The sequence below is a fragment of the Protopterus annectens genome, chromosome 2.part0, assembly GCF_019279795.1.
Source record: "Protopterus annectens isolate FY-2018-M chromosome 2.part0, PAN1.0, whole genome shotgun sequence".
NCBI lineage: Eukaryota > Metazoa > Chordata > Ceratodontiformes > Protopteridae > Protopterus > Protopterus annectens.
Window position 1 is genome coordinate 1,930,250,565 of NC_056728.1, and position 20,744 is coordinate 1,930,271,308.

A 20,744-nucleotide genomic window follows, 5' to 3' on the forward strand; every position below is an offset into this window, starting at 1 on the left:
AGCCATGTAAGCTGGACCGAAACACCAAAGGCGGAGGTGTGTCCATATTCATTAAGGATATCCACACCTCCAGGCTAGTTGCACAGCATAATGCATCCGAGGTTATCCAAGTGCAACTAACTCTGGGCAAAACTGCAATCCAAATTGTAGCTGCTACAGATCCCCCACCAAACTGCAGGATTCCCACTCTTCTTTTCTTGATGTACTGGAAAATATTAGGGTTCAACCAAATGCCCTAATAATGGGTGACTTCAACTACCCCACCATTAACTGGAAAAAACTACTCATGTACCAACTCCTTAGCTAAATGCTTTCTGGAATTCATAAACTCCAATGCCCTAGATCAACTTATCCACACCCCCACCAGGGGCAACAATATCCTAGACCTAGTCATTACCAACATGAGTGACCAGTGTTCCACACCTGAAGTCAACTCCTCATTGGTCTGATCCTACCATAAGCTTATCACCCTTTATATCCACATCCCGCCCCCACCCCATTAAGGAAACCACAGTAAACAATTTCTCCAAAGCCAACTTCATGCTTCTTAAGACAGGAGTGGTGAACTTCATGACACCCATGCAGATGGACAATACAGTTACAACTGCTGAATCCTACACAAATGCACTCTATAAGCAGTTACACGAGTACATGGAACATGCTATCCCAAACAGAACCAAGATGCTATCCTCCAAAAAATGGAAGCCAATCTGGTGGTCCCCTGCCATAAACAAACTGTACAACAGAAGGAAGAAACTGTTGCAAAAGAGAGTAAAATCCCATGAGTGGAGGATCTCCCTGGTCAGCGTCAGTAAGAAGCTGAGATCCCTTATAAGATCCTCCAAAGCTAGCTATGAAAACAAAATCGCCACTAAATCCAAGGACAACCACAAAGCATTCTATAGCTATGTCAAGAATCTAGATGGCAACACCCAGATCTGCTCTAAGTTACAGCACAAAGGCATGAAAATTACAGAACCAACTGATAATGCCAACATCCTGGCAGATCGGTTCAGCGCTAACTTTACCCCCCTTTCACCCCCTAAAGGGCCCATATCTATACAGGAAGAATGCAGAGTCCCTGTAATCATAACTCTGCAGGTAAAAGCTGCACTCTCTAAAGCCAAAAACACAGCATCCATGGGGCCGGACAACATCCCAGGCTGCATTTTACACGAACTTCAGAACGAACTGGCTCCCCACTTAAGCACCATGTTCAATAATAGCCTCGCATCAGGCTTTGTGCCCACTGAATGGTGCACAGCAACAGTTATCCCACTCCACAAAGGGGGAGCCACCACTGATCCTGGGAACTATCGACTTATTAGCCTGATGAGCCTGGTCTGCAAGGCCATGAAACGTATCATCATGGAACTCATAAACAAAGACATTGGTAACCTCCAAACTCTGGATCTCACCCAGTTCCGGTTTGTGAAAGGCAAATCATGCCTCCTGAACCTGATCAACTTCTTTGAGGCAGTCACCAAAGTCGTGGATGAGGGTAAGGTGGTTCACACAGCCTATCTTGACCTTGCCAAGGCTTTTGACACCATCCCCCATTCTGGAGTTATAGCTAAACTCACTAAGCTAGGTATAAATCCTTACGTCACAAGATGGGTTGCCAACTGGCTCACTGACAGAACCCACACTGTAAAAGTTGCAGACTCCAAATCTGACCTCAAGGCAGTGACAAGTGGAGTGCCACAGGGTTCCATCCTGGGACCTCTCCTGTTTGGTATCTACTTCTCTGAAGTACAGGCTAACACAGAAGGCCTCTGGCTGACGAAGTTCGCAGATGACTGCAAACTAGGAGCCATAGTCAAGTCCCCAAATGATGCGGACATCCTACAGTGGGGCCTCACTGAGACAGATGCCTGGTGTCAGAGCCATGGCCTCAAGCTCAATGCCAAAAAGCGCAGTGTCATCCCCTTTGGTAAAAACTCTGTACCCATGAACTACCACATAGGCAGCAATCTACTTAACACCGAATGAGTGATAAGAGACCTTGGGACCCAGGTGGACAGTAGCCTCTCCTTTGATAGTCATATTGCCACAGTAGTTAGTCAGGAAGTCCTTCTACGTGGCACACCTCATCATAAAAGGGTTCTCATCCAGGATAAAAGCGGTCATTGTTCCCCTCTAAGTGTCACTCATTAGACCCATTATAGAGTACAACGCCTCTTTTGGAATGTGCCTCACAAGACATCTGCAGCAGCTGGAAAGGCCATAGAAGTACCTCACAAAGAGGATTACTGGCCACAAACAAATGCCCTACACTGACCGCCTCAAAAAACTCCAGCTTTACTCTGTAGCATATCGCCTACTCCGAGGTGATCTCTGCCTAACATATAAAGCTATGTCAAACCCAGAGCTGTTGGACATGCTATGCCTAAAGAAGTCCCAAACCCTCCAAGCTACATGCTCTAGGGACCTAAACCTTGTCCCCATAATAAACAGGACACTCTGGAGGGATAGATTCCTGTCCCAGAAACTTCCTATACTCTGGAACAAGCTACCCATCTATGTCAAGCAAAGTTCTTCATTAGCACTCTTCAAGAAAAATCTTGATGAGTGGATGGGAAATAGGAAATATACCCCGGGGATCACTTCTGTGTCTCTGATGGACAGTGGCACAGGAAAATAACTTTCTTGGGTGGCGTAAGCTATGGTACCTTGCTGGCTAGGCTTACGTAGGCCCATTGGACCAATAGCCTAGTACCTACCTATGAACCTATGAACCTAAGATCAGGTGTATAAAAGTACATTTGCATCTTTTCAAGGCTTATAACCCAGTAGTAGGGAGTGCTGTTATGGACTGTTTTCAGAGGTCTCTTTCATGTGCACTTGTTGCCTATTCATCTGTCTACCCCTCCTCCTACAAAAGTATGATATGTCTTCCTATCTAGTAAACTTTAAGGAGGGCCACAATTAATATAACTATCAAAAATAAATTCACGCATAACATTATATTTCATATGTCCCACATATTCTTCAAGCAGATGTAAATGGATGTATTAATTATCACCACTTTTTATCTCCTCTATACTTATCTTACACAATTCATGCTACAGAGCAGGACATATTCTGACTGGGAAGGCACATCATACCAACACAACATTAGGATGTTTGTGAATGTGCCCAGACAGTGCCTCCTATTTCCTCTACTACCCCACGTCTGTCGTCACCTCCTCTGTCTCATCAGAATATTCTGTAACATCTTTAGTAAGTTGATGGATGACATGTCTATCTAATATAATGTCTTTACTGTGAAGAATCATACTGCACCCACTTTTCTGAATATCTGGCCCTACACAAATAGTTAGCATATCTGATGAGTTATACTAATCATTTCAAAAGCTGAATCACCCCTTGTCATTTGTAGCAAGCTGTGCACACAATTAACTTGTGATTTACAATGATGCCTGCAAAACAGCTGCTACTTATAGAAGTGTATTGATGTAGGTATTGCTGGCACAATTTGGGGAAGACATATAAAAGTGTATAGTCATTTACAGCCACATTTGCATTACTGATCACATTTACTTAGCTAATGTGATCCTGACACCATTTGTAAAAAAAAAGAGAATCATCTGAATTTGAACACTGGCTGACATATGTTCTAACCAATAGTCCAATGCTCTTACAAACTGTGCCACAGAGAAAGTCAGGCAGGCAATGTATTGTCCACACTCAGTACTGTCCAGAGTGCTGACGGTTGCATATCACCTCTGAGCCTGTTTGTGTGGAGGAAGGTGAAACAAGTTAAATTTGTCAATGTTTTCTTTAAACAGAGACCTGCCTTTACTCGGGGCTTAATGTCACACAAATGGTGAAGGCAAGGCCAGCAGTTCTTTATGTAGTAAAACTTTGGTCCTAACATTTCAAAGACAGACTACAGCATGCACATCATGCTAGCTGCCAGAAATTTTTCCCATAACATATCTTGCAAACCTGACACATGAAACATTAACAACAAACCAATGCATTTTACAGTGAACTCCCATCAGGTCAGTTATTTTATGCCCCTATTTGCATACAGTTTGAGAGTCAGCACCAGTGGACACTCCTAATTCACAAGTCCAAGTTGAATTTCTGAAATTTGAATCATGCGTGTGCTAATACTTGGCCATCAACTGTGCAAATCAGCTTCTCGGCAATGCACTTAGTGAGCAGGGGTACAGCATATCTAACTCTGGTTACTGGACTGTAATCCTACAGTACATGGAACTGCATTCATAAACATGAGACAAGGGCAATAATATATGTGTTTGACTGAAGACATACTTTCAGATATTCATGTGTGCCTTGCAGCAATGCACTTGCAAATGATATATCAGTTCTTGGGCCATTGTCAGACAGACTCCAAAATTACATTGACTAACTGCATTGTTACATGTGGCATGGATTTATACTGACAGTGGACATTTCTCTTGCATGATCATATCCCACTGATATTTTTAGGAACTTGTATTAATGTGGACATACCTTCATCCAAATATGAAGACACGTAACTCCATCATTGCACTACTGGTGTTGCCCAACTGTGTGTGTGTGTGTGTGTGTGTGTGTGTGTGTGTGTGTGTGTGTGTGTGTGTGTCTGTGTGTGTGTGTGTGTGTGTGTGTGTGTGTGTGTGTGTGTGTGTGTGTGTGTGTGTGTGTGTGTGTGTGTGTGTGTGTGTGTGTGTGTGTGTGTGTGTGTGTGTGTGTGTGTGTGTGTGTGTGTGTGTGTGTGTGTGTGTGTGCGTGCATGTGTGTGTGTGTGTGTGTGTGTGTGTGTGTGTGTGTGTGTGTGTGTGTTTTTGAGACAATGTCTCATCTACACAACATTCTGAAAAACAGGTGCATGTCTGTCTCACTTCTGCAATATGCATTCATGACAGCTTATTTAATCTAAGTTGACAGGACAGGATGTATTTATAAGCAGTTTTGCAAATTATGCTCATGCAATCATATCACAAATCCTGGCATTGTAACCAAGTCTCATAACAGTATATGTTACCTGCAATATTATGATGATGTCAGTCTCTATAAAATGCACTCTGGCACTGTTACAGTCACACTTCTGTGATGGCGCAAGCTTTAAGTAATGTGTTCTTTAGCTTGTGTAACTAGATAGGTAGGTAAGGGATCTAATCTCACAACAGTCAACTTGTGTGTGTGCATATATGTCTGAGTGGGTTTGTGCATATTCAGATGAGCATAAGTCCAGGTCTGGCTGCCCTCACTCAGGTAGCATTCAGAAGATACCTTTATACTGCTGCAGGTCTCCACAGCAATTTCATACAGCCCTCCCAACATCCAATTCTCAGCATACACTGATGATGTCATCATCTATAATGTGCATTCTGACACTGTTAAAATCAGACTTCTGCAGTGGCACTAATGTTAATTACTGTGTTCTCTAGCTTGTGCAACTAGATAGGTAGTGGTTCATATATCTGAGATGGTGCTAGTCTTACTTTGTATGGAATCCAGCTTGTATACCTAGACAGGTATGGTGTTTGAGTCTTACCTTGGTTAACTGGATTTTGTGTGGTAGGAGGGTGGTAATATATTATGGTCATGGTATGATATTTTAAATTTCTTCTCATTTGATTGCCACTCAGGAGAACCTTTTACATAGTCCCTGAATCTACCATCCTCTTTTTCCCTCTGTCCACATAACATCCTTTCTGTAGAACACTGAGAATGTCATCATCTCAAAGATGAGCACACCTTATGGAATGGAGCTCCTCCATGGCCCCGTACAAGCCATCTCCAGATCACCTGATGTGTGATTGATAATTCACTCATGGGGTGGTACATCATGTCCTGTATGGACAGAGGCAGTATGTAATAATATTAAACACATGCGCACATACCCTTGCTATCTTCCCTCAGATAGAAATAGTGATTTGGGTTTAAATGGGATAGTAATGGCTAGGATTGTACAGGCTCTTGGCTGTTAAACTAGTAATGTCATTTGACCCTGTGAACACTGTACATGTCCATGTTGTTGTCTTCCACATATGTTATGTCGAAGTTTGGATGTACTGTAGACCTACAACAGTGTATTCCAGTCTGGGAAATGAGCTCCTTTATTGATGCCCGCTGCTGCCATTTGATTACATGCTCCTTCCATAACAGCTGTAGTAATATGCCTCCTGAGCACGGGGACATGGGATGATGCTATGTATATTACTGAATACCATGCATGTGTTCTGATAGTGAAGTATATCCACATTCTACACAGCTCTCACTCAACCATCACAGTAACAGCTGCAGTGTAGCACAGGTGTGCATGTGTGTACCTATCGTCTGGAAATGTGATCTTACATACAGCAATATTACATCATAGTGATTATATGGGCACATGCGCGTGGGTTCATCAACATGTTGTAAGGCTATTATATACACAAACATATGACATTTTCATATTCACTAGCAACTTTGCCAATTTCATTCTATGCAGTATTATGTTGCTGTTCAGAAGGATTATACAAGTGTTCCCCAGCAGCATTGTGAGACTGTCAGCATTTGTGTCATTAACTGTTCTGCATGAACGGCATCCACATCAGTTGTAATGTGTCCATATATGGTGTCAGGGCCCTCATCCATACATTTCCACTGATAAACATATAGGTATATGATGTACAACTGATGTAATGCCATGAAATAGGTAGAGTTGTATGACTGTGTTAACAGTTCCACTATGCTGCATGTGATTCACAACCAAGGTTTTATTTGGAGGTGATGTACAGCTTGCCATCCAATTGTAGCACAAGTACAACTATAGTGTGACTGTGTTGCATTATGGACGTACTACATCACATCAGTATTACCACTTGATAGTTTGCATGAACACATATGGATGTATGTCAGAATTTCGCAGCGGTATAACATTTTCACTGGGAATGTCATGGGGACAGTGATCATGTGGTACATATGCTGAGGTTTGAAATATACTTATAGAGTGTGCTCCATGTATTGTTTGGTATATGTACAATATTACAGTGACAGCTTCCTTGGTCAGTGACACCTGACTTTGCAAATTCTGTACACATGGGCATCATTGATGCACTGCAATCAGTCTCGCATACTGTTGTAAAATTCAATATAATGAATTAGTTCTTAATTCACACATCAATTGCAGATGCTTCAGACAATATCCATTGCTATTACACGTGCATGCAATACCCAGCTGTGTGTAAGGAATGCACTCATAATAGTGTGGTGTTTGTATGTATTGCTATATGCATGGGTGATACATATGTCAAGCAGGGCTGCATTAGTCAAGTATATCACATATGGCACAGTAAGCTTTCACACATTTGGTAGGCCATACAGAAATATTTTCTGTGATGCATACCCATTAGGATTTGACAGTGCAAACTTCCCTTCAAGGTGTTCTACTAGATGCTTATGTGATCATGTTTCTGTGTTGCACCCAATAAATACACAGTTCAGTGACATCATTGATGGCATGTGTTTAATTCTTGCTGGGGGGGGTGGATTATAGCTTATGTGTTATGTATACTTCTCAACTGGGCAGGATTGCCCCTGTTTTCAAATACAAGTTTAACACCATCCCTCTTAACCCCTTCACACTTTTTTGCCCACTTTTGGGGAAAAGGTGGTGGATTCCCCTTATTAAATACTGACAATCATAACTGTACATATCTGTTTCCACAGAACATGCATAATAAGTTAATATTACAAATTCTGTCAATGCCACAGATTATTGGTAGGATTATTTTAAAAGTTTCCATGATTGTGCTTGTTTCTTTCTACACTTGTCCAGGAATATGTTGCGATATGTCCATGATTATTTGAGAGCTATGGTGACATGTCAGCCATACTCAAGCAAGTCAGTTTGCACATCTTCAGAGTATGCACATACCCCCTATTGTATATACCATCCTTGCTAAGTGTCCTCTCCAGTGAACATGTCTGTGATGTGTATATCACAACCATTCCTCTATTGACGTGTAACCGTGTGACCATTACAGATCTACAATTATGTGTGTTTATGTCAAAATATAATCGCAGAGTTGTAAACAGCAGTACACAGTGTGCTATCTGCATATGTGCATAATGTTCTGCTTCTGACTTGTCTTGGAAGTGTACATACATTGACTTAGCCTATCCTGGGGACATTTCTATATTTACCATGTCCTCTTCCTCTTTATTCATTGCTATCATTCATGTCTGTGCACAATTTCATCAGTACACTTTCCCTGCCCAGTCTACCTTTCCTTGTAGTTGCCCTTATCATTTACCCTCCTGCTACATTATTTTATTCTGCAAAGAATTGTTTTACTGTAGATTGCACACAGTACACTTCCTCAGTACACTTTTCCTTACCGTGTTATTACTCTGTTATTGTAGTATCTTCACTCCTAGTAATCAGTGTGGCTGCCCACACAATCTCGCAGAACAGGTTTGCTCGCAGGCGGACTTGAATGCTTCTTCTTTCGGAGCTCGTGCTGCTCTTCATAGTTTTCTGGCTGGCAGTACTGTTACCGGCCATGAAACCTTGCTTGGATTGGTGTAAGTGCGATGAGCAGCTAGAATATGTAATTAGTGCTGGTACTCTTCACGCTCATATGGAAACTTTGCATAGAATTCATGCAAAGACTACACAAAGTTTATTGAATCCCAGTATAAATCCTCCACTTTGCAGGTATTCCATAATTTCAACTTCTATTTCTTTAACTTTTACTTTACTAATCTTCTGTTCTCTGTTCACCCTTTTGTGATCTTATTTATTTGTACTATAAAAGTTTTCATATCTGGGTACCTTTGCCTGTATTTTTCTTCAAATATCTTAGGAGCTACTTTTTTGCATTGATTAGTTTGGCATTTTCCTTGCAACTATTGTACCATATCAGATCTCTCTTTCTTTCCCGTGTTCATGTTTCTTTTTTATACCTTCCAAAAATCTCTGTGTTTTTTTCTTTATATTTTTGCACTTCCTCAGTTGCTTCTTTTTCCAAACAGCCAAAGGTTTCTTGATGTATATAATGTTTTCATGAATTGGTAGTCAAATGCACTTTCAGTCATTTTAATCTACTAATTTTTCTTTCTATCAAAGTTACCTTTGGCAAAATGATGCACAACTGTGTGTGTGTGTGTGTGTGTGTGTGTATGTGTGTGTGTGTGTGTATAATTTTATATATATATATATATATATATATATATATATATATATATATATATATCTAAGCTCGAAATACTGAAATACTGAAATCTCGAATTTCAGTATCTCGAGCCCAAGAAGCCGAATCCACATAACAGCGAAAGTTTAGAAGCACGAAATTCAAAACCTCGAATACCGGAGGTTTTGAATTTCACGCTTCTAAAGTTGCACTATGGTCATGTATTCAGGTAAGTGTGTGTGTGTTAAGGGGTTTGAGTAGGGGCTGTGGTGCTTATCAGTGTGTTTTGTTGCTGTGATGTGTGCGTGCGAAGAAAAAGTAGCTTGTGTGGTGGTGTTTTGTGTGTGTTTGTATGTAGTGCAACCTCAGAGTGAGAATATTTAAGTAGGGGGATATGGGGGGGCACAACCCCCCACATGAGGGTGGTGCGCTTTCATGTAGTAAAGTGATTGTGTGTTTGTGTGGTGGATGGTGTGTGTGTGTATGTAGTACAACCGTGAAATTCAAAACCTCCAGTATTCGAGGTTTTGAATTTCGAGGTTTTCAGTTTTCGTTGTTTTGTGGATTCAACTTCTTGGGCTCGAGATACTGAAATTCGAGATTTCAGTATTTTGAGCTTCTGAAGTGAATCTATATATATATATATATATATATATATATATATATATATATATATATATAGTTTCATTTTATAATTTCAAAATACTGAAATGTCGAATTTCAGTATTTTGAGACTATAAAGTCGAAAGTGCAGTTATGCGAAACTGCATAATAGCGAATGCGGAAATGTCGCATTCGTCATCATGTGTTGACGTACAGTGTGGTTTGTGGATTTAGCTGGGGTTTGAGGTAAGTGGTGTTTTTGTAAGGGTATTGGGCAGGAATTTTAGTGTATGTGAGTGTCTCTAGTGGTTTTATGTGTTTCTGTGTTTAGTATGACCTCGGAGTTAGCATATATAATTAGGGTGGGTGTAGGGGGTGCAGCTCCCCACATGGTGGGTGCAGGGGGGCTTGGCCCCCTGCTTTTAGCAAGATTGTTTGTGTGAGTGTTAGTTTTCTTGTGTTTTTGTGTGTTGGTTTGTTTTTTGTAGTGTCGGCATGTAGGTGTATTTGTGTTTGTGTGGTGCAGTGTTTTGTTTGTGTTACATTTGTGGTTTGAAATTTTGCATTTTTAAAGTTTCAGGTTTTTGATTTTTTTGGCTTTATAGTCTCAAGATACTGAAATTCGATATTTCAATATTTTGAAATTATAAAGTGAATATATATATATATATATATATATATCTATATATATATATATATATATATATATATATATATATATATATATATATATATATTTGGTCTATATTATAAGACTGAAAGTGCATATGTGCGACTACAAAAAAGTTGACACATAATCCACTAAACCTAACAATAGTGAATGGCCACATAAGCGAATTTTTGCCTAGGGAAAATAACTTACACGGCCGTTCGCTAAAAAAAATTATTTAACATCATAAACAGGTGGGGGTCTTTGCCCCCACACCCCCCTAACTAAATATACCAACTCTGAGATCGCACTATAGGGAAGGAAAGGGAAACTCCATGAAGTTGGCCAACTATCTCCTTGCCCTACGACGTATTTATTGAATCGCTTAAATGTGATTCAATAAATATGTGCTGCTGTTTCCGTATTCACTCAGAAGCATTTTCATGCTTCTAATATAGGGGTCTACTTTATTCCTGCAAAAGCCGAATCGGTTGAATACAATTTGCATGAACCATAATGAGCGAAACGTGAATATGTCGAACGCACTAAACTGCAAAATTCAAAATCTCGATCTCTCAGATTTGGGCAACCCCACCACCCCCAACATACTACCTACGGAAACACAATAAAAAAAAACACATACACACACTAACCAAAACCCTACTTCTAACTCTAAATTAAAGCACCAAAACCCTACTTCTAACCCTACACTAAACCCTACATACACAACTATCTATGTACTACCCTTAACCCCTCCCTAACCCTAAGGTCCGTAACTACCGCACACTTACCCTACTGAGCTATACCCAAACAAACTAAATATTCCACACACATACACTTAACAAAACCCTACACTAAACCTTACATACATTACCTATCTATGCACTTAGCTTAACCCACACCCTAACCCTAAGGTCCATAACAATCGCACACTTACCTTATGGAGCTATTCCGCAGACAGGCCAACTATGTGAATTCGATATTTCCGCTTTCACAGTTTAGTGCATTCGGCGTACTCGCATTTCGCTCGTTATGTGTCACGCGAATTGTATTCGACTGATTCGGCTTTTGCGGGAATAAAGTAGACCCCTAATGTAGACCCTGTATTTGTATGTATTTAACATATTCAAACCAAGCAGAAACTTCACAGTGTGGAGGGTGTGAAGTTCACTCCTTGAAATATGTTGTGCACCTAGTTCACTAATAAAATTCAAACTTTCATTTCACTTGTAGATTTATACACATATTCATTAATATTATGGTATGTTTTTTACACACAAACATGATGAAATATTTATTTGGTATGAAAGCTATCTTTCTTAAAAGTGTCTCTGTTTATAAGTTATTAATATTTATTCTCATGTTTAGTAGTAGATGTTTTTGTTAGTAAGTTGGTTTCTTAATTAATAAAGTTTGGATTAATAAAGTTTGGATTAGTCAGTTAATAGGGCAATGGTGGTGCAGCGGTTAGTGTTGTCGCCTCACAGCAAGAGGTTCTCTGGTTCAATCCTCGGCTGGAGTGCCTTCTGTGCGATGTTTACATGTCCTCCCTTGGTCGCATGGATTTCGTCCGGGTGCTCCAGTTTCCTCCCACATCGCAAAAACATGCTGTAGGTAGATTGGACACTCTAAATTCACCCTAGGCATGAGTGTGTGTGCCTTCCGTGGAAGGTTGGGAGCCGGGCTGGCAACTCGACACTGTAAAACTTTATTGCCAATCATGAGCAGACAGGTGATCTGCTGTGGTGACCCCTAACCATGAAAAGCCAAAAGAAGAAGAAGAAGGATTAGTAGATTAATAGGCTGTTCTTATACTATATATTTTAATTTGTCTCCAGCTTTTAAGTTTAAGTTTCAGTTCTAAGGTAGCATGGTCTCAGTTTACACTATGTTAAGGGGGAAGGGGGACTTAATTAAAGGAATGAGTTTAATGCTTTTATTGCTCTTAACAGTACCACCCTCTGTAACCACTCCCTTGCTCCAAATAACTTGATTATATTTAAATTAATGATTGTCTTTAATGCTTTTCATTTTACTCAACTAGGATCATTTGCTTATGTGTTTCAGTAAAGGATATTTCATTTTTAACTTAACTTCTAACCTAACAACCTACTATTTTATTATTTTGTAGTACATATTTTAAAGTTTGAATTTTATTAGTGAACTAGGTGCATAACATATTTCAAGGAGTGAACTTCATACCCTACACACTGCAAAGTTTCTGCTTGGTTTCTTTTTGACCCAGTATTGGTTGTTTCTGAGACTTCGAGGGATGCCATGGATTGTTCTTTTTGTATTTAACATATTCAACAAAATGACACACAATATATATATATATTTGCTTGTTTTGCTTAAACTCATGAAATTGTTGTAGTGCTTGTGTAAATGGCAACTGGAAGTAAGGCTGCAAGGAATTTAATACCACCTCCTGTTATGCTGTCAGCTACATAGGAGATAGGTAATGTACATGGTTCAGTGCCTCCTTTGACTTTTGTGTGTTTATATAGCTTGTCATGCCTTCTTAGCAGTTTGAAAGTGAGATGCAGTCTGCATGCATTATATGAAATACTATAGTTTGCCTTACAACATTTTATACTTAGAAAAATTTACAATTTCTCATGATACCAAACGGAACAGACTTTCTTCAAATGTTACCTGGAAAAGGTGGAGGGAAGTGCTGAGAACTGTAGCAAGACACAATGCATTTCTGCGATGGTAATGAGAAATGTGTACCTTGAAAACAAATAATTGGATACTTTGACAACATGGAGTACTGAATGGGGTTTGCTTGCTCAAGACTACTGTCAAAGGCACAACACAAAGCAGCGCAATACAACACCAGGAGATAGGAGAAGGAGTTATTTAAGAAGTAAAGGTATGAAGGACATGAAGGAGAGGAAGAGGAGGTTTGCTGTTTAATGAAAGAAACATGCTAACATTTTTTTCACTGCAATGTCACTGTAGTAGTATTAATGTTTTGCTACTACTGTACAACTGATACATAAGGTCATAGCTGAAACGTGGTCCTTGGGACCAAAGGAAGGAAGAAATTTATGGAATACTGATTTCAGAAACACTGGTGATGGCAAGACTGGAGGATGTAGTGGTAGAATGTTACTTCCAAAAAACAAGTGTTGGGAATTTCATCATAGAATGGTGACAGGTGTGCTTAGTTGTAAGGAACATGATAATGGACAGACAAAGTGCTTAATAATGTGAACAAGGATAAGACACATAACAATGAATGGTAATGCTATATTAAGAGTTTAGCAGTTAGTGATGATATAAAAGTCCCATGATAACATATTTCTTTAAATCTTTTCACCATAGTAAGTCCTTCTCATGTAATATCTAAATCATCTGCTTCATTTCTTTGTATCTTAAAAATATGATATTTTTAAATATTCCTTTGAATGAGACACATACAATTATATATAATGGATTACTTTCCCTGTACTTGCATTTCTAATTTAGGATACCACTGTTAAGTGCTTATTTATTTTTATAAATAATCAAATCTAAAAAAAGAAAAGCCTCATTTTAACTTTAGATATATTTAAGAGAGACAAATGTGTTTGTCAATGTCTCTTTAGTTATCTTCACAGATAGATTCAAAAGAGATAAATTGGTTTGTCTTAGGCAGTAATCCCAGACGTCCAGTGAAGTTCACTTGTTTCTCTTCAAAATGAGTAATACATCATCTGTAATATGTTTTACATTTTTTTGACATCATTTTACATTAATTGTACAAAACATTGTTTAAGCAACACAAATGAATATTAAATAACTTGATGACAGTGATTGAGTCACTCATATTCTTTTTGTGCATGTTATATCCCATTATATAAAAGTTGTTATATTTTAAGGCACATTTTATCAGTTCTTTTAACATTTCTGCATGGCCACTATTCACTTTAATCAATTCTTGTTACTTTTTGCCTTTATTAATTCAGACTATGGGCTGGATTCACGAAGGCTTGCATGGAGTCTAAGAGTAGAGTAAAACTCCATGCAGCCAACATGTCTGCCAAGCGATCCAGGAACAGCCGGCAGGGGCATGCAAGAGAGCTCCTAAAACTCCTCTTACACAGACAGGGCTAGGATATGCAAATTACCTCATTTGCTGCAGAAAGTTATGCAAATGAGGTAAATTTGCGATCCAGGAAACCCTAACCTGCCCGAGTAAGAGTAGTGTTATGTGCAGAAATGTATTCGGTTGTCAACTGAGTACCATTCTGCAAATAGCAAAACGGAGCCGTGACAGCCCCACATAAAGGATGCATCCAGTTGAGGAAGCATGCCAATGGCCAAATATATGGCCATTGGCAATTCTACCCATTGCAAAAAAAAAAATAAATTAATTAATTTTTTTACCTCAATCTCCAAAGTTTAAGCATTTAACAAGGGTATTTCTACCCTTCTTAACCCCAGCAAATCAGATACCCCTTCCCCAGACCCAAATATTCAAGATTCAGATTTAGCTACCCAATTTAACTCTTTTTCCATTGAATCTATTTCTAAATTAACCTCTTCATTCTCTACCACCACCACATTCTCCAACATACCCCCACTCTCCACTAGCAACACTCTACCCTGTACTACTACATGTCCCTCATTCCCATCAACTAACTCTATACTATCTACCTCTTCTCCATCTCAAACTTTCTTGTCATCTTCACTACCCACTAACACCCACGTTTCCCACTCTCCTCTATTCTCACTAAAACCAATTCCCACTTCTACTATAATGAAACTCCTTAGGAAACTAAAGCCATGTACAAACGCTCCTGATAACATCCCTTCTTGCTTTCTCAGTAGAGCTGCTGATGCAATTGCCTACCCCATTAGCATTTTAATTAATTGCTCTATACATGAATGTATAGTACCTCAAATCTGGAAACATGCCTTTATCATACCCTTACATAAAGGTGGCAACAATAACAATGTAACCAATTTCCACCCAATCGCTATCCTGTCTCCCATTTCTAAACTCTTAGAAAAGTGTGTCCAACTTCAACTCCTACCACATCTCTTAGATAATAACCTCCTAACTCAATCACAACATGGATTCAGACCAAATCATAGCACCATGACTGCCCTCCTCTCCTTCCTTGAAACTGTAAACAAAGCCCGTGACTCTGGCCAAATTGTATCTACCCTACTTCTTGACCTCTCCAAGGCATTTGACACCATCTCACATAGCTTGCTTTTAACTAAACTTTCCGAACTTAACCTAGGTCCTTCCTCTTTGACTTGGTTCTCCAGCTACTTATCCAATAGATATCAAGCAGTAAAATGGAAGAAAGCCACCTCCTCATTTCTTAATACCCCTACCGAGTTCCACAAGGCTCCATACTGGGTCCCCTTCTCTTCAACATATTTATAAATGATTTCCACAAATCTATCCCATTCTCAAATATCATTCAGTATGCAGATGATTCAACTATTATCTGCTCTGCCTCATCCATTCCCACACTTCTAAAACTTACACAAGATGCCTTTTCAACCACTGAGCAATGGAAGAAAGATAACCACCTAGCTCTCAATGCTTCTAAAACCAAATTAATGGTATTTACCCCCACTAAAGCCACTCCTTTCAATATGAATACATTCTCAATCATGAGTCAAAATAACACACATCTGGAACTGGTGACAGATACCAAGTTACTTGGGGTCCAAATTGATAACCAACTAAAATTCAACTCCCACATACAACTAAATATCAAAAAAACCCACCAAAAACTAGGTATGCTCTACCGACAAAATCATTACCTTACACCTGCAACTAAAATCACTCTTTCTACTTCCTTTCTTATCCCCTCCCTTCTCTATGGAGCTCCACTCCTAACTAATCTACAGTCCTCTGTAAAAAAACAACTCTCCTCCTGCTACAACAAAATTGCCAAGTTCGCTACTAGCCATAGGTCATCAACCCACCACTGTCTCTTTCTCCAAAAAGTAAAATGGCTAGAGCTACCTAATCATCTAACCTACACACAATTAACTCTCACCCACAAACTCATTCTCAACCCCTCCCTTTGTCCCTCACTTTCTTCTGCCTTTAAAATGCATCTGCCAAATAGAGTATTAAGATCTCATAATCAAAATCTATTAGAAGTACATAAACCAATTCATCCCCTGGAAAAAACCTACTATCCTACAGCCCAGCACGCCTCTGGAACTCCCTTCCACCTTCCATTCTCACAATCCCTAACCATTTGATTTTCAAAAGATCTCTTCATTCGCACCTAGCATCCCAGTGGGAATGCTCATGCTCCCACCCCACATAATTAACCCTGGCTACCTCATCTTCCATCCTTCCCCTGCTTCTCCAGTAATTCTTCCTTTTTTCCCTAACACTCTCACTCTGTTTCCTATGTAATTTGCAAAAATGTACTACTCTGATATAATGTACTAGACTGCACTTCTTAAGTTTATGCATCATAATATGAATTTACTTCCAGTATTACTTTGTAATGTTACTTTGTTAGTCTGTATCATCTATATGATCCATCATAAGTATGCAGAATTTCTAATGTATGCTGAACTTTTTTGTAATTATTTGCTTGAACTTTTTGCATTGTATAACTATCATTAATAACCTACTGTATTGAGATTGTTATGGAGCTTTTCTCCCCAGGACTCCATTGAAAACGGGTTCATTTTGGCCCAATGGACTATCCTGGTAAACCAACTGCAAATAAATAAATAAAAATAGCGCAGCATCGCACAAATGAGCTGTGCTGTAAAAACCCCAAAAAATAAAATAAAAGCCAAAAATAGGCATTTTATTATAAATATACATCTGCCATGCAAGTGAATGGCAGGCTGAAGACAACATGGCTACTGAGTAGAGGTTGCTAAGGGGGGAAGCTCAGTCTAAGAGATGTAACCAAGAATTAGTAGGCAATCTTATGCAAATGAGGGTAAAGATAGTGAATCCCAATTTCACATGGCAAATGAGCAAAGTCCGTGGAGTGTAAGAGTAGGATAAGGGGAGTAGCAGAGTAGAACATAGGTGACATCATGAGGGGGGTATGTATGAAAGAATGTAAGCTCATTGGAGCAGAGTGGCATGTGTTTGCTGTCAGTTACCCATCACTGGAAGAGGCGTGTCAACAGGTACCCCAGCTAAAGGCATGAAATAGAAGGTGTATGCCGTGGACAACACTAAAGTTTCTTGCAGAAGTGCCTGCACTGTGTATGTGCGCGTGTGCGCGCCTGTAAAACCGAGTAAGACTGTGTGCGCGCGTGTGCGCCTGTGTGCACGCGTTTAAGCCGGAGTCAGCAAGTGTTAGGCCGTGTAAGCATGTGTGCGCGTGTGTGAGCTGGTGTGTGCATGTTTGCGCTTGTTTGCGCGTCGCTGCCCCCTGTGGAAACAGAAAGGGAAAAGGAAGCACAACAAATAGTAGGAAGTAAACCAAGGAGAACTAGCAGAGCTAGCAGGTGAAAACAATCAGAATCAGCCAATTACACAGGCAGTACACTAGCCCAGCCCAGCCCAGCACTTAAGACTCTGTAAACAACTTTCCACTATGTTTTTCTCAGAGACACTGCAACACTGCAGTAAGCTAATAGAAGTGAAAACTGAAAAAGCTTTACTGAGACAAAGAAATGTTAGGGGCTGCCATTGCTGTTATAAAGCGACATATGCAACATGCTGAGGGTGGTGACAATGCGAATGCTGCTGAGCAACCCACAGTGAGGAGACGGAGAAGAGTGTACAGGCCCAGGGTAACCTACCAGGGGCTACATGAGCTGGAGATAGTGGAGCGCTATAGAGTGGACAGAGACCTCATGCAGCAAATTGTTGAGCTGTGCAGGCCACGTCTCACACACAGAACCAACAGAGGGGAACCCATCCAAGTGGAAACCAAGGTATGTGTTGGCCTAAGAATACTAGCAACAGGTACCTTCCAGAGACCAACTGGTGATATGATGGGGATTTCACAGGCATCAGCATCCAGGGTACTGCACCAGTTCCTGAATGCCATGTCAGCACATGTCGGTGATCATGTGTATTTCTTCAATTCCTGTGAGGTATTGGCCAGCAATATGCGTCTTTTCCAGCAAATAGCGGAATACCCTGAGGTAGTGGGTGCAATAGACTGCACGCACATACGCATCAAAGCACCAGCTGGTGAGCGGGGTAGGGTCTACTATAACCACAAGGGTTTCCCCTCCATCAACTGCCAGGTCGTGTGTGGTGCCCAGGGCATAATAATGAATGTGTATGCTGGCTGCCCTGGAAGCTGTCATGATTCCCATATCTGGCATCTGACACAGCTGTACCAGACATTTGCCAATGGGGACATTCCTCATGGTCACCTAGTGGGGGATGCTGGATATGCACTCGTGCCGTGGCTAATGACACCCATCAGAAATGCACACACACCTGAACAGGAACACCATAATGGGGCACACGCACAAACACAAAATGTAATTGAGCATGTGTTTGGGCTGCTCAAGTCATGGTTCTGGTGCCTGGACACATCTGGTGGAGCCTTGCAGTACTCACCAACTACATGTACCCAAATAGTCATGGTATGTGCTATGCTACATAATATGATCCTGCGAAAACAGCTGCAGCAGGAGCAGCATAGGGCCAGGCCAAATAGCCCCCCACCATTGCCAAAGCCATCACAGGCAGAGTGTGACTCAGAGGAGGAACAACCTGAGCCTGCCCCAGTAGGCAGAAGGAGGCATGCCCAGTATGCTTTGGCCTTGGCAAAGAGGCAACACATAGCATATACACTGGCTCAGTAGGAACCCTGAAAATGATACCTCTCTCTGACTCACACATATAGTAAAAGGGATGCCTAACTTGACACTACCTGTTTTCAAACATGTATAGGGAGTGTAATATGTGCATCTGACATAGGCAGTACTGCAGCACCACCCGAGGCATGATTGCCATGTGTTAAGCAATAAAGGCAATGCTAAACAGCTTTTACCACTATTTAGTATATTTAAACAAAATTGCACACACTAAGTGGCACAACTTTGGGCAATGTTGAGCAATATTGGGCAGCGTTCAGCAATGTTGTGCAAGTTTGGTCAAAGTTGGGCATAGTTGAGCAAAAGCAGGTAAACATGGTCATATTTGCTTTACTGTTCCTTAAGCAGTCTGGTCTGCCCAGTATGAAAATATGAAGCAGTGACAGCCCTCGAACCCAGGATACTGTGCACTATAGTCACAGTACTGAACCACTAAACCATGACAGTATTTTACTGGTCAGCCTGTAGGAATAAATGTTGATAAGTCTATGCAAAGTGTCTCCTGGAAACCCCGCAGGCACAGCATAATCCCTATATAGTTATGACAAAAAGGTGAGCCCTGCATTAAAAATAGAACTCGATTTACAACACAGGTATAGTATAAATGTTAATATTGGGCATGTTCACACACGTCAACAAATGTAGTGGACTTCACAGAGCAACATACTGAAAGATCACAATGGGCATGCTCACACACTTGAATAAATGAGGCAAATGTCAGGCAACAACATACTGAAAGACCAAACTGGGCATGCTCACATACTTAGGCCATGTGTGAGTACAGCAGTGGGCCACACATATCAGGCAGTTGCATGTGTTAACCCAGGAACCTCTCACAATTCATCAATCTTGACTTATGCACACAGTGATATGACAACAGACACATACATAATATATTGGAACCCTGTCATAATCAAATATGTACTACAGATACTTAGGTTGGTCATAGAAAGTTGAAAAGCAAAGAAAAAAAACCCTGAAATCAGTATCATCAATAAACAATGTGCACTGCAAACACTATCCAATCCAGGTCATAGAAAGATTATCTGCGAAGGAGTCCATACAGAACCATGACACTACTTTCAGCTATGTCATAAATAGCAATGTACACTCATATATGTCCTGAGTCAGGGCCAACTGTAAATGACTGGCAATGCCAACATCCTGTCAGACAGGCCCATACATACATATCCACCTCCCACTGACAAAAGGCCCTATCATCATACCAGGAGATATCACATGTAGAATGGGTAAACAGCTCCTTCCAAAGCTGAAAAGATGGCATCAATTGGATTACATTGTGCCCCTATATGTTTCATAAGTGAACTGCAGAACAAACAGAGCCTGCACCTGAACAGTCTGTTGACCCTCACCCTCTCTACAGGATATGAAACTGTTGAATGGGTTACAGCAACATATGGCACACTACACAAGTGTTGGTGCACAACAGACCATGGGAACTATAGTCTTATAAGCCGATGAAATCTGATCTGCAAGGCCATGGAGTCCATCAGGATTGAAGTCAGAAACAGAGCTATTGGAAGCCTATAAACACACAACCCTACCAACTTTGGACT